The 14,108-nt window shown below is 41.4% G+C and overlaps 1 pseudogene; it reads left to right on the top strand.

Moving 5' to 3' along the window:
* Positions 1–1,247: 1,247 nt before the first annotated feature.
* LOC123995127 lies at positions 1,248–12,403 on the top strand (annotated as a pseudogene).
* The last annotated feature ends 1,705 nt before the right edge of the window (positions 12,404–14,108 follow it).

Below are 14,108 nucleotides of genomic sequence, written 5' to 3'. Positions count from 1 at the left end.
AATCCAATCATCCACAGATCAGTGTTTATCTAAAAAAAGGAAGAAAGAAAACCAGGGTGGAAGCAAGCATGGAAAGAAGGTTGTACTTAAAAAGTATTCTAAGGACCTCTGTTTTGAATTTATAAGTCTGCTGGATTAGGTTGGTCCAGGTCTCTTGTGGTCTGTCCCCAAGGAGGGAGGCACTGACTCTAAAATGAGTCTCTCTGGGGATAAAGAGAAGGGGGGTCATTGTCTTTAACATGAGATAGAGGGGAGCACTGCCTGTAAAATGAGTCTCTCTGGGGATAAAGCGAAGGGGGGGCATTGTTTTTAACATGAGATAGGGGGCACTGCCTCTAAAATGAGTCTCTCTGGGGATAAAGATAAAGGGGGGGGGGCATTGCCTTTAACATGAGATAGAGGGGGCACTGTCTCTAAAATGAGTCTCTCTGGGGATAAAGAGAAGGGGGGCATTGCCTTTAACATGAGATATAGGGGGGCACTGCCTCTAAAATGAGTCTCTGGGGATAGAGAGGAGGGGGGCACTACCTCTAAAACAAGTCACTCTAGTTGACATGCAAAGTTATGAGATAGGACAAGAGGGTGTGTGTGTGAGTGAGAGCAGCTGCATCCACACAGGTGTGGTTTTCTGAGTTAATTAAACTATTAACATCCCATCATGGTTAGGGTCCTGTACAAAAACGCCGGTTGCCCATTATTTTGGCTACAATGGATAATAGAAGAAATCGCAGTGACTTTGAAAGGGTGGTCTCTAAGGGGCATAGGAGGTTTAAAGTGTGTGTGTACGTGTAGGTATGTATGTTTACTCTTTAACTGTAGGGATGATAGAATTACAAATACACAATGTTACTTTTATTGAGAATAATTGAAAATTAGGAATGTTGAATGAGGCAAGGCAGGGGAGGACACAGAGAGGATGAGAGAAAAAAGAGAGAGAGAGAGAGAGAGAAAGAGAGAGAGAGAAAGAAAGAAAGAGCGAGAGAGAAAGCGTGCGAGAGAGAGAGAAAGACAGAGAGAGAGAGGGCCAATGACGTGTCATGAGGCATGTGTCATACCCTGACTCAACAATACAAGCTATTACCTACCTATGTACATTCCACAGGAGGCTGGGTAGGACAGCTCATAATGTCAGAAATGGCGCTAATGGAATGGGTGGTGAGCCATTACCACAAGCCCATCCTCCACATTTAAGGTGCCACCAACCTCCTGTGGTACATACCTCCTCCTTCAATCAATGGTATTATAAATACAGGACACACACAAAGCCGTAGTAGCTAATAGGATGGAGTCGGGGTGGGTCTTGTGTGCTGTTGTATTTTCGTTGACCTGCATGGGAAAAGGTAATAGAGAATTATTGTTATTATTATTATTATAGACTAGCAGTCCACTTTGAGTTACTTTAATACATTTAGAGAAAACTCAAGAAGTTCACACTTTACCATGAAGTACTGTACTTTTCCAAGTAAATTATTTTACTGTTTGACTAGATTCCTATAGACATTGGGTTATATTGGGTTCTTTCCCAAATGAATTAAGGAATGTTTAGACCGCATTAAAACAGTGAATATGTTTGATATCACTGGTTTACAGTACATTACAGGACTATAATCTATTTTGGACTGTGTGTATATTTGCTTTGTAATGATTACTGCCTCATTTTGAGAGAGACCCCCCCCCCAAACAAAGTTGAGTATTTAGGAAGTTGGAGTTGGAGTTATCTATGAAAAGTAATTGAAATTATACGTCTTTTGAAATTATGTAATCATTCTTATACTGAATCTTTCAGTCAAATGCAAGTCTTGCACATGACACCACTTTAATCGATAATTAATATGATAGCCAAAACATTCTCCACAGCACTGTCCCAAGTGATATTACTGTTTAACAAAAACAAAGTGGTTTCCACACTGACTAAATCAAAGATTCTCACTTAAACTGCCATTATATCTACTTCTTATTATCAAAAGTCAACAATATATATATACTTTAAATTGAACCTTTATTAACTAGGCAAGTCAGTTAAGAACAAATTCTTATTTACAATGACGGCCTACACCGGCCAAACCCGGAAGAGCTGGGCCAATTGTGGTCCCAATCACAGCCGATTGTGATACAGCCTGGATCAACAATAGACTAGTCTAACCAGACCACATTCCTATTGTTCACTGTTGAGTTTCACTCACTTGACCCAGTGATACTACTGTTTAGATGTTTATTCATCACATGCGCCGAATACAAAAGATGTAGACCTTTCAGTGAAATGCTTACTTACAAGCCCTTAACCAACAATGCAGTTTTAAGAAAATCCCTAAAAAAGTAAGAGATAAGAATAACAAATAATTGAAGAGCAGCAGTAAATAACAATAGCGGGGCTATATATAGGGGGGTACCGGTACAGAGTCAATGGGTCAATGTGCTTTTGGAACAGCTGTCGTGGTAATTGAGGTAATTATGTACATGTAGGTAGAGTTATTAAAGTGACTATGCGTAGATAATAACAGAGAGTCGCAGCAGCGTGGGGGAGAGGGTAATGCAAATAGTCTGGGTAGCCATTTGATGAGCTGTTCAGGAGTCTCATAGCTTGGGGGTAGAAGCTGTTTAGAAGCCTCTTGGACCTAGACTTGGTGCTCCGGTACCGCTTTCCGTGTGTAGCAGAGAGAACAGTCTATGACTAGGGTGTCTGGAGTCTTTGACAATGTTTAGGGCCTTCCTCTGACACTGCCTGGTATAGACGTCCTGGATGCCAGACCCCGGTGATGTACTGGGCCGTACGCACTACCCTGTTTAGTGCCTTGAGGTCGGAGGCCATACAGATGTCATACTAGGCAGTGATGCAACCAGTCAGGATGCTCTCGATGGTGCAGCTGTAAAAGATTTTGAGGATCTGAGGACCCATGCCAAATCTATTCAGTCTCCTGAGGGGGAATAGGTTTTGTCATGCCCTCTTCACGACTGTCTTCGTGTGCTTGGACCATGTTAGTTTGTTGGTGATGTGGACGCCAGGTTGGCGTCTTGGTGGACGCCCACCTGCTCCACTACACCCCCGTCGATGAGAATGGGGGAATACTTGGTCCTCCTTTTCCTGTAGTCCACAATAATCTCCTTTGTCTTGAGAAAAAAGAACGAGGCTCAGAATATAACAATGGATGTTCCAAACATTATATTCTGGAAATGCCAGTTTGTTTGTGTATGGTCTTTCTGCCCTTAGAAGGACATCCACTGAGCGGAACTGAATGGTGTATAAACAAAAGGGTTGATATGACAAAAACCCTACCAGCATTGAGTTACCACAAGTTTCACCTAGAGAGCCAAGGAATATCTTGCCTAGTGTGCTGTTTCTGTGACATATAGTAGTGTATGCACAGAGCCTTCGGAAAGTATTCAGACACGTTGAATTTTATTCTTAAATGGATTCAATACTTTTTTCCCCTCGAGCATACTACACACAATACACTATAATGACAAAGCGAAAACAGGTTTTTAGACATTCTTCCTAATTTATTTAAAAAAAATTTAAAAAATACCTTATTTACATAAGTAAATACAGTTGAAGTCAGAAGTTTACATACACTTGGTTTGAAGTCATTAAAACTCGCTTTTCAACCACTCCACAAAATTCTTGTGAACAAACTATAGTTTTGCCAAGTCGGTTAGGACATCTACTTTGTGCATGACACAAGTAATTTTTCCAGCAACTGTTTACAGACAGATTATTTAATTTATAATTCAGTGTATCACAATTCCAGTGGGTCAGAAGATTACATACACAAAGTTGACTGTGCCTTTTAAACAGCTTGGAAAATTCCCAAAAATGATGTCATCGCTCTAGATGCTTCTGATAGGCTAATTGACACCATTTGAGTCAATTGGAGGTATACCTGTGGATGTATTTCAAGGCCTACCTTCAAACTCAGTGCCTCTTTGCTTGATATCATGAGAAAATCAAAAGAAATTAGCCAAGACCTCAGAAAAAAAATTGTAGATCTCCACAAGTCTGGTTCATCCTTAGGAGCAATTTCCAAACGCCTGAAGGTACCACATTCATCTGTACAAACAATAGTACGCAAGTATAAACACCATGGGACCACGCAGCCGTCGTACCGCTCAGGAAGGAGTTGCGTTCTGTCTCCTAGAGATTAATGTACTTTGGTGCAAAAAGTGTAAATCAATCCCAGAACAACAGCAAAGGAGCTTGTGAAGATGCTGGAGGAAAACGGTACAAAAGTATATTTTTCAACAGTAAGTCCTATATCAACAACTTGAAAGGCCGCTAAGCAAGAAAGAAGCCACTGCTCCAAAACTGCCATAAAAAATCCAGACTACTGTTTGCAACTGCACATGGGGACAAAGATCGTACATTTTGGAGAAATGTTCTCTAGTCTGATTAAACAAAAATAGAAAAAAAAAAAAAAAAAAAATAGGCTTGCAAGCCGAAGAACACTATCCCAACTGTGAAGCACAGGGGTGGCAGCCTCATGATGTGGGCGTGCTTTTCTGCAGGATGGACTGGTGCACTTCACAAAATAGATGGCATCATGGAAAATGATGTGGATATATTGAAGCAACATCTCAAGACATCAGTAAGGAAGTTAAAGCTTGGTCACAAATGAGTCTTTGTGTGCCTTTCCAATTCACATCCAATCAATTAAGTTTACCATGCGTGGACTCAAATCAAGTTATAAAAACATCTCAAGAATGATCAATGGAAACAGCATGCATCTGATCTCAATTTCGAGGCTCATAGCAAAGAGTCTGAATACTTATGTAAATAAGGTATTTCTGTTTTTTTTTTTTTAATACTTCTGCAAAAATGTTTAAAAACCTGTTTCCACTTTGTCATAATTGGGTAATGTGTGTAGATTGATAAGGAAACTTTTTTATTGAATCCATATTAGAATAAAGCTGTAACGTAACAAAATGTGGAAAATGTCAAGGGGTCTGAAAACATTCCTAATACCCTGGCTATCATTTTGTAGGGCTTCATTCTATTTTGATAGAGCCACAAACTGTAAGATGTCCTGCTACTTAAAGGGATAGTACAGCGATTTTAAAAATTTAGATACTTGTTTCCTCCCCCATTTAGCATATCTCTTTAAGCCAAAGGGATTCCAACTTTTTTCAGCATCCTTAGAATCGATACATTTAGATGTATTTACACATCAACAAAAAACTTTCAATTCATAAAATGTTAATGTCTTATCAAAATTAAGATAATCAATAAATACATTTACTCAATACATTTTATTTTTCAAATTATACCTACTATTTTTACTTAAAAAAAACTGGTAACTGTAAACCCCTTTAATAACACCAATCCACTCTCTCTCCACCAGGTGGCCATTCACAGGCAAATGGTAAGTTGCTGTTATTACATGCAACTGCAGTGCTTCAAATCAGCTAGGGTATCTTCCTCAATGCTCTTCTTATACTGTGAGGGATTTGTGTGTTCAATCATGAGCTGTCTCTCCTCTGTTTGTCTTCTCCAGTGTGTGGCATTGCTTCTCTCAACACAAAGATTGTCGGGGGTCAGGCTGCAGCTGCAGGTAGCTGGCCATGGCAGGTCAGTCTGCACCGCTTCAACAGCCATTTTTGTGGAGGCTCCCTTATCAACAAAGAGTGGGTGCTGACTGCCGCTCACTGCTTCCCCAGGTAGAAAGACATAACCTTACCCGTCCCCCAACCCATATATTATGTCTTGGTGATATTTTAATATCTATAAGCTGTCTTTGTCTATGTACTGAATGATCTATTTTAATCATGTATTAATCACTTAATTCAGAGAACTAATTCAAAGTATAATATCTTTGGGTATTTTTTTGCAATTAATGAAATGTAACATGATTAATGTACATGTAACTGCCAAAATACAGGACATGTCAAAATATAAAGTGTCTTAATAGGATGTTGAGCCACCAGAACAGCTTCAATGCACCTTGGCATAGATTCTACAAGTGTCTGGAACTCTTTTGAAGGGATGTGACACAATTCTTCAATGAGAAATTCCATCATTTGGAGTTTGTGGTTGAAAACTAATCTCCAACAAGTGTTCAATTGGGTTGATATCTGGTGGCACACACACACACACACACCTTCTAACCCCCTAAGATCCTCTGAGACTGCTCTTCAAAGTCACTTCTAACCACTTCTAGCCATGGTAGCCAAAATAATGTGCAACTGGACGTATTTATACATGACTCTGAAGGTTACGGTATGCTTCCCAGTCAAAACAGTTTGTGCATATATTATGACGATGTTTTAGTTAATTTTGGTGTTCGGCAGCATACAGGTTTATTCGGCTGTTCAAGCACACCATTTTATTTTTCTTCAGGCAAGCTGAAGTTTGGTAGCGGAAGTCTATGCCCCTTCGTCGGTGATTGGACAACAGTAGGCATTCTTCAATGAAGTGTGTGTTGTCATCCAATGACTAGTTTTTTTTGTGTTTTTTTTACTCTGTTTATTAAGTTTTACACACACACATAGACAAGACAAAGCAATATAAATAATATACTCAACTAGAAGAAATAAAATAAAATAAAAAATAGCTTTAAAGATACCATACTTTAGACAAGTTAAACATACCAGGCAGAAGGCTACAGAGGTTAAAGGGCAATCTATAGTACAGCGACGGAGCAAACACCTCACCATTGTTCCTGTAAACAGTCAAGGGATAAGGGTGGAGAAATGCAACCACTCACAGAGAGTCATGGCAACAGACCGACCATCCGCTGGACAGTTTTTTTTACAATGCTTTAAAATAAAAAAATAAAATTATTATTTATGTAGGCGTGAACAAAGTGTAAAAATAACTGGGAAAAACAAGCTCACACTTCAGTCTCTGCCCGAGCAAGATGAACAAGGCATCTCCGGATCACAATCAATAAGCACATGGACCTTAATGCCCCCCCCCCCAGCAAAAACACAGAGAGAGGCTCCTCCAAGTCTTAAGTCACCGACTTATTTTAGTATTAATTGGAATGCCATCAGAGGATGGACTGTTTAAAGTAAGACCGGAATGGAGCCCAAGCCTCATTAAACAGTTTGGGGTTCCCACGTGAATTGAATTAGATTTTTTTCTAGTTTCAGAGAGCACAACACATCCCTCACCCAATATTTATAAGATGGGGGAGCTGCCATCTTCCAGTTCTGTAGTATTAGCCGTCTAGCTAAAAGAGTTGTATAAGCAACAGTGTCCGACTGGATTCTTGATAGGGGGGTACCCATGGGCAGTACTCCAAAAGGGGCTGTAAGGGGAGACGGATCTATAACAGTGTCATATATATCAGAGAAACATTTAAATATTAATTCCCAGAAACCTGACAGTTTATGACAGCCCCAAAACATATGCAACAGTGTGGCTGGTTCCCCTTTACATCTGACACAGGTAGGATCAAAATCAGAGAATATTCTTCCAAGTTTGGCCCCCGACCAGTGGATACGGTGAACCACCTTGAATTGAATGAGGCTGTGTCTAGTGCTAAAAGAGAACGAGTGCACCCTGTGCAGCACAGATTCCCAGGCGTCTTCCCCAAGTTCCTCCCCCAAATCCTTTTCCCATCGAGTCTTTAAAGGCACCAAAGAAGGGTTCTGTAAATCATGAATGATTGCATATACATCTGAAATTGCGCCCCTAGGAAGCTTGTTCAGCTCCAAGATGCTCTCTATAGCTGTATTCGCAGGCCTATTGGGAAATCCAGGTGTGTTAGCCCTGACAAAGTTTCTCGTCTGGAGATAGCGGAAAAAGTGGGATTGGGGGAGATTGAACTTTTCCTGCAGCTGAGAAAAAGAGGCAAATGTATCATCAAAGAATAATTGGGCTAGCGAGGAGAGGCCTAGTGAGTGCCAAATGCCAAAAGCCCCATCATTCAAAGATGGAGGAAATAAAATGTTCTGATTGATTGGGCCTGATAGAGAAAAGCCTCGGAGGTTAAAGGCTAAACGGAACTGATTCCAAATTTTAAGAGACTGCTTTACAATTGGGTTGACACACCTTTTGCCTAGGGACACTGGGAGAGACGAGCACAACACAGAGGAAAGTCCTGCAGGTTTACACGATTCAGACTCCATCTGGACCCAGAGTGGTCTAGGGCCAGTAGGATCAGTCTGCAGCCAGTACAGAACAGTTCTGAAATTTGCAGCCCAGTAGTATGTCTGAAAATTTGGTAGAGCTAAACCCCCCAATGACCAAGGCTTCTGTAAATGTTTTCTACCAATCCGTGGTACCTTGCCATCCCAAATAAAATGCATGAATGTTTGATCCAGTGAAATAAAAAAAGATTTTGGAATAAAAATGAGTAAACATTGAAATAAATATACAAATTTGGGCAACACATTCATTTTAATGACATTAATCCTTCCGATAAGAGAAAGGGGTAGCGAATTCCAAAAAGTAAAAGATTGTTTCAATCTGTCTGCTAGAGCAACAAAGTATTCCTGAAACGAATTTGAATATTTCCTTGTCACTTTTACTCCCAAGTAAGTGAATTGATCCCGGACAATCCTAAACTGAGAACTTGTAAAAGAGCACTTTAAAGCAGCCTTGTTTACCGGAAAAAGCTCACTCTTGCCTAGATTCAGCTTGTACCCTGAGATTGATCCAAACTTTTTAAGAACAGATAGGGCACGTGGCAATGAGGTATCGGAGTTGGAGATAAACAAAAGGAGGTCGTCAGCATATAGCGAGACTTTCTGCTCCCAGCCTGCCCTGATTATGCCTTGAATGGCATCATTAGCGCGTAGTGCAATGGCGAGAGGCTCGATTTCCAAAGCAAACAACAAGGGGGAGAGTGGGCAACCCTGTCTGCATCCGCGGTGCAAGGGAAAATAGTCAGAGGACAAGTTATTAGTCCATACCGAAGCCATGGGGGAAAAATAAAGAATCTTTATCCATGCATTGAATTTGGGGCCAAATCCAAATCTATAAAGGGCAGCTGTTAGGTAATCCCACTCAACGCGGTCAAACGCTTTTTCGGCATCAAGTGAGACCACCACCCCACGGGTCCTCCGACGCTGGGGACTACAGTATATTCATAAGGCGCCTAATATTGAAAAATAAATGCCTATTTCTCACAAAGCCAGTATGGTCAGAGTGTATTACTTGGTGCAGCAAGCCTTCCATACGGATGGCTAAAAGCTTAGCTAGGATTTTGTAATCACAGTTTAAAAGCGAGATTGGGCGATAGGATCCACATTCCAGGGGGTCTTTGTTTTTCTTTAGTAGTAATGAAATTGAAGCCTGATAAAGACTAGGCGGTAGCTTTGAAGTATTGAGGCACTCTGCAAATAGTCGAGACAAGAATGGGCAAAGCAGACCAGAAAATGTCCTGTAAAATTCAGTTGGAAAACCGTCCGGACCCGGTGATTTACCACTTTTCATTGCGGACACTGCTGTTGCAATCTCCTCAAGCGTAAATTCTTCTTCTCGATAGTCATGGGAGTCTGTATCATTTGAAGGCATATTCAAGCCATTAAAGAAGGAGTCAATCAGCAAGGGGTCTTGAGGGGATTCAGAGGTGTATAGCGCAGAGTAAAATTGTTTAAATTGATCATTGATCTCTTTATGTATAACTGTGGTGGCACCAGACGGGGTCTGTCATGTTTTGTCATAGATTGTCATGTCTTGTCCCTGTGCTTTCTCTTCTATTCGTTTCCCCCTGCTGGTCTTATTAGGTTCTTTCCCTCTCTCTCTCTCCCTCTCTCTCTCTCTCTATCGTTCCGTTCCTGCTCCCAGCTGTTCCTCATTCTCCTAACTACCTCGTTTACTCTTTCACACCTGTCCCCTATTTTGCCCTCTGATTAGAGTCCCTATTTCTCCCTCTGTTTCCGCTTCTGTCCTTGTCGGATCCTTGTTTGCTGTACTGTGTCCTTGTTCCGTCCTGTCGTGTTTTTGCCTTCTTCAGATGCTGCGTGTGAGCAGGTGTCTCTATCAGCTACGGCCTGCGCCAACCCGAAGCGACCTGCAGTTTGTGGCCGCTTCTCCTGTTGTTCCCCTCTACTGACTAGAGGATTTCAGTTATTCCTGTTTGGACATTACCTGTGAAAGTATTCAGGATTTATCGTTTTTTGTTAAGACTGGAATAAACTCTGTTTCTGTTAAGTCGCTTTTGGGTCCTCATTCACCTGCTTAACAGGGTCCTTATTTGTGGGATTAAACGTGAGGCCTCAGATTTACAGATCTGATGCGCAAGGAGTTTACTGGCCTTGTCGCCTTGTTCATAGACTTTGTATCGAGCTCGCAAGAGTAACTGTTCAGCTTGCCTGGTAGAAAGCTCATCAAATTCAGATTGGAGTAGTTGGCGCTCTTTATGCAGATCAGAGGAAGGATCCGTAGCATACTTCTCATCCAATGTGGCTATGGACTCGCTCAGGTCCCGAAGTCGCTGGGAGCGAACTCTGTTTTGGTTGGCTGTATAAGAAATCATTTGGCCTCATAGGTATGCTTTGAGAGACTCCCATATGGTAGAGCAGGACATACCTGGTGTTGAATTAGTTTCTAGGAATAAGGTGATTTCAGAAGAGATGAAATTGACAAACTCCTTATCTGAGAGTAAAATGGGGTTGAGACGCCATTGATAACACATAGGAGGTCGCTGGGGAAACTCTAGTTCAAGCACGCAATGACTAGTTTTCATTCACATTTTTTCCTTTGAGAATTACTGCACTAAACATCTTAGTTTGATGTAAAAATGCGTGACTAAATTAATTACAGGTTTCTTGATTTATCTTAGATTATTTATCTTGATTCTGACTATTTTGTTACATTAAGTGTTAATGTATGTAACAGCATTTAAAAAACACAGACCATCACAGAATGTGCGTTTTAAACCATTTCACCTGCGTGTATATTGAACATCATCTGCATTTACAAAATGCAGCAAGATTATCTTTTCTGCTTTTTATATTTCATTTTCTGCTTGAAAAAAAACAATCCTGCGTTAATGGTGATGGGATGTTAATTGCTTAATTGACTCAGGAACCAAACCTGTGTGGAAGCACCTGCATTCAATTGACTTTGTAGCCCTCATTTATTCAAGTGTTTCCTTTATTTCGGCAGTTCGCTGTATGTGCTTGCTAGTTTGTACTGTACTTGTTTTAAAGCACAGTATTAATGGTTGTCAAATAAGTTGTAGGAGTGGTAATGACTCCAGTGAGGTGACATTGTCTCTCTAAAATACATCCCTGAATTGTGTAAACGACATCAGCAAGGACACTAATAGTCTAATAATCACATTAATAATAGTTATTCCCAACTCTCTTCATTCTCAGCACCAGCACGTCCGGCATGCTTGTCTACCTGGGCCGGCAGAATCAGCAAAGCATCAACTCCAACGAGGTATCCCAAACGGTCTCTCAGATCATCTGCAACCCGAACTACAACAGTGCAACCAGCGACAATGACATATGTTTGCTGAAGCTCTCATCACCTGTCACCTTCACTGACTACATCCAGCCGGTCTGCCTGGCAGCAGTGTAGCTGTCTCTATGCTGGATCTAGTTCAATCACAAACAACATGATCTGTGCTGGTCTACTGAGTGGAGGAAAAGATTCCTGTCAGGTGAGGGATGCATGGCTGTGTTTCATTCCAAATAGTTGCAGAGCCAAAGCTGCAGTTTAGCTGCAGTTTGCAGAGCTATTATTCAATGACTAAGAGATGATGAATCAAACTTCTAATGGTAATTTCATTGTTCACTGACCCTGATGATTAACCTGGTGAAATCTTTAAATTTCACCTGTGGCTCAGTTGGTAGATCATGGCACTTGCAACACCAGGGTTGTGGGTTTGAATCCCACAGGGGACCAGTACGAATAAAGTATGCACTCACTACTGTAAGTCAATCTGGATATGATCATCTGCTAAATTACTAAAATGTATCTGTCTACAGGGAGACTCCGGGGGACCAATGGTGAGCAAACAGGGTCTGGTCTGGATCCAGTCTGGGGTTGTGAGTTTTGGACAAGGCTGTGCCGAAGCAAATTTCCCAGGAGTGTACACCAGAGTGTCCCAGTACCAGACCTGGATCAACAGCCAGATCAGCACTGACATGCCAGGCTTCGTCACCTTCTCCTCCAGTGGGACTGACTCTGATCTCAATGTCACCTGTAATGCACTGTCCAGTGGGGCCACACTCTTCTCCCTCTCTCCTATTCTCATCTCTCTCTCTCTTCTAATAGAGCACACACTAAAAGTGGATGCTTAACTTTACTCACTGTATGTGATAAGTACTGGAATAGTATGTTTATACACTGAAACGAAAGTGATGGTTCTATTTTAATATGAATCTACTAATACTTGTTGATTGTGATTGTTAATGGAACTGATGTGTTTACATGAATGATTAGAATATTCCACCCTGAAACCATATAATTGTATGAAATTGATTAGGATCATAAAATTATTATTAATGATGTGTGTAGTTTTAGTCAGTAAAATTCTAATAAATGATGTGTGTAGTTTTAGTCAGAATTAGGGTAAAACAATATCTTTGTACAAAATGTCTTTATAGTATCTTAAACACAGATTGTCTGAGCAAAATTCAGTGCCGACCTTGGCTAGGGGCCAGAGAGCTTTGGGAGAGGGCAGGGAGTACTTCTTACGACATCAGTAATCTTGGGGGAGGACAGGGTAGGGAGACGGTATGTGCGTAGGATACCTTCTGTTTGTGTGCAAAAGTATGTGCGTAAGGAGCTAGTATAAAATGAATCGTTTTGTACAACTGTTACGCACGCCTCTATGAAGAGGGAACGCAACACCCTGCTACAACTCAACTCAAAGATGAAAGGGGAGCTACTACCGTCGAGAAATTCTTACAGACTACGATAGTACCCTACCATCCCCAGGAATCTGAACAACTGGCGGCGGGTCGTGAGAGCAGGAAAAGCAACAATTGCTTCCACTTTGCCTGATACTGGGCGCACTTGACCTCGTCCCACTTGTTTCCCCAAGTAAGTCACAGTAGCCTTCCCAAACTCACACTTGGCCAAATTGAGGGTTAAAGAAGCATTCTCCAACCACTGAAACACACTTTTCAAAGTGGAGAGATGATCAGACCAAGTAGACGAATGTATCACCACATCGTCTAGGTAAGCAGTACAATTTGGCACATCTGCAAACACAATGTTAACTAGACGCTGAAAAGCAGGTGCAGGGCATCACCGTGTATTGTATATTGTAATTTGTTCTTAACTGACTTGCCTAGTTAAATAAAGTTAAAATGCAGTCATCTAAGTGAGGTAGAGGAAAAGAATCAGACTTTGTAACTGCATTTACACGACGATAGTCCGTGCATAAGCGAGACGTACTGTTAGGCTTAGGAACAAGAATACACAGAGAACTCCAGGAGCTGTTACTGGGTTTTGCCATGTCATTCTGTAATAAATAAGCTACCTCCCTTTTCTTTGAATTAACCCGGTACGGATGCTGACGTATAGGAACAGCGTTCCCCACATCCACATCATGTTCCAAGATGGACGTGCGACTTGGAACGTCCTGAAACACACTGAGAAAACTGTTTATCAATAGTATAAGATTCTTAGTTTGATCGTTATCCAAATGTTCCATTTGAGAGGGTAACTTCTACAGCATCTCCGAATTACATAGGTGTTCACACTGCTGTAACGTATGGCGTAACTCCAACCCGTCCTCCTTATCCTCCTCTAGGTCCCAGCCAGGCTTCAGCACCACCGCAGCCACACTGGAGACGGCGGGCTGGACCGGCTTTCCTGAGGAACTGTTGGGAGAATCACACACATAATATGTTTTCAGCATGTTAACATGACACACAGAAAGAACACAGCTGATCTGGTGTCTTTATTATACAATTGCTGTCACTGAGTTTCTTTTCCACCAGATATGGTCCAGAAAAACGTTCCGACAGAGATGAGCCAGGGATTGGCAACAAAACTAAAACTTGATCCTCTGGTTCAAATGAACGGCCAACAGCCTTTTTGTCATAATGCAACATGCGTTTTTGAGACGAGGAGAGAGACTTTTGGGCTAACGCACATGTGGCGTGCAGTCTCTCCCGCATCTTACTGACATAATCCAACACATTTTTAGGGCGCTACTGGGTGTAGGAGATAAGATATGCTCCTTCAAAACTTTCAGCGGACC

This window comes from Oncorhynchus gorbuscha, linkage group LG14 (genome assembly GCF_021184085.1).
Source record: "Oncorhynchus gorbuscha isolate QuinsamMale2020 ecotype Even-year linkage group LG14, OgorEven_v1.0, whole genome shotgun sequence".
NCBI lineage: Eukaryota > Metazoa > Chordata > Actinopteri > Salmoniformes > Salmonidae > Oncorhynchus > Oncorhynchus gorbuscha.
The sequence above is the reverse complement of the archived record's forward strand: the minus strand, read 5'-3'. Positions and strand labels throughout refer to the sequence as shown.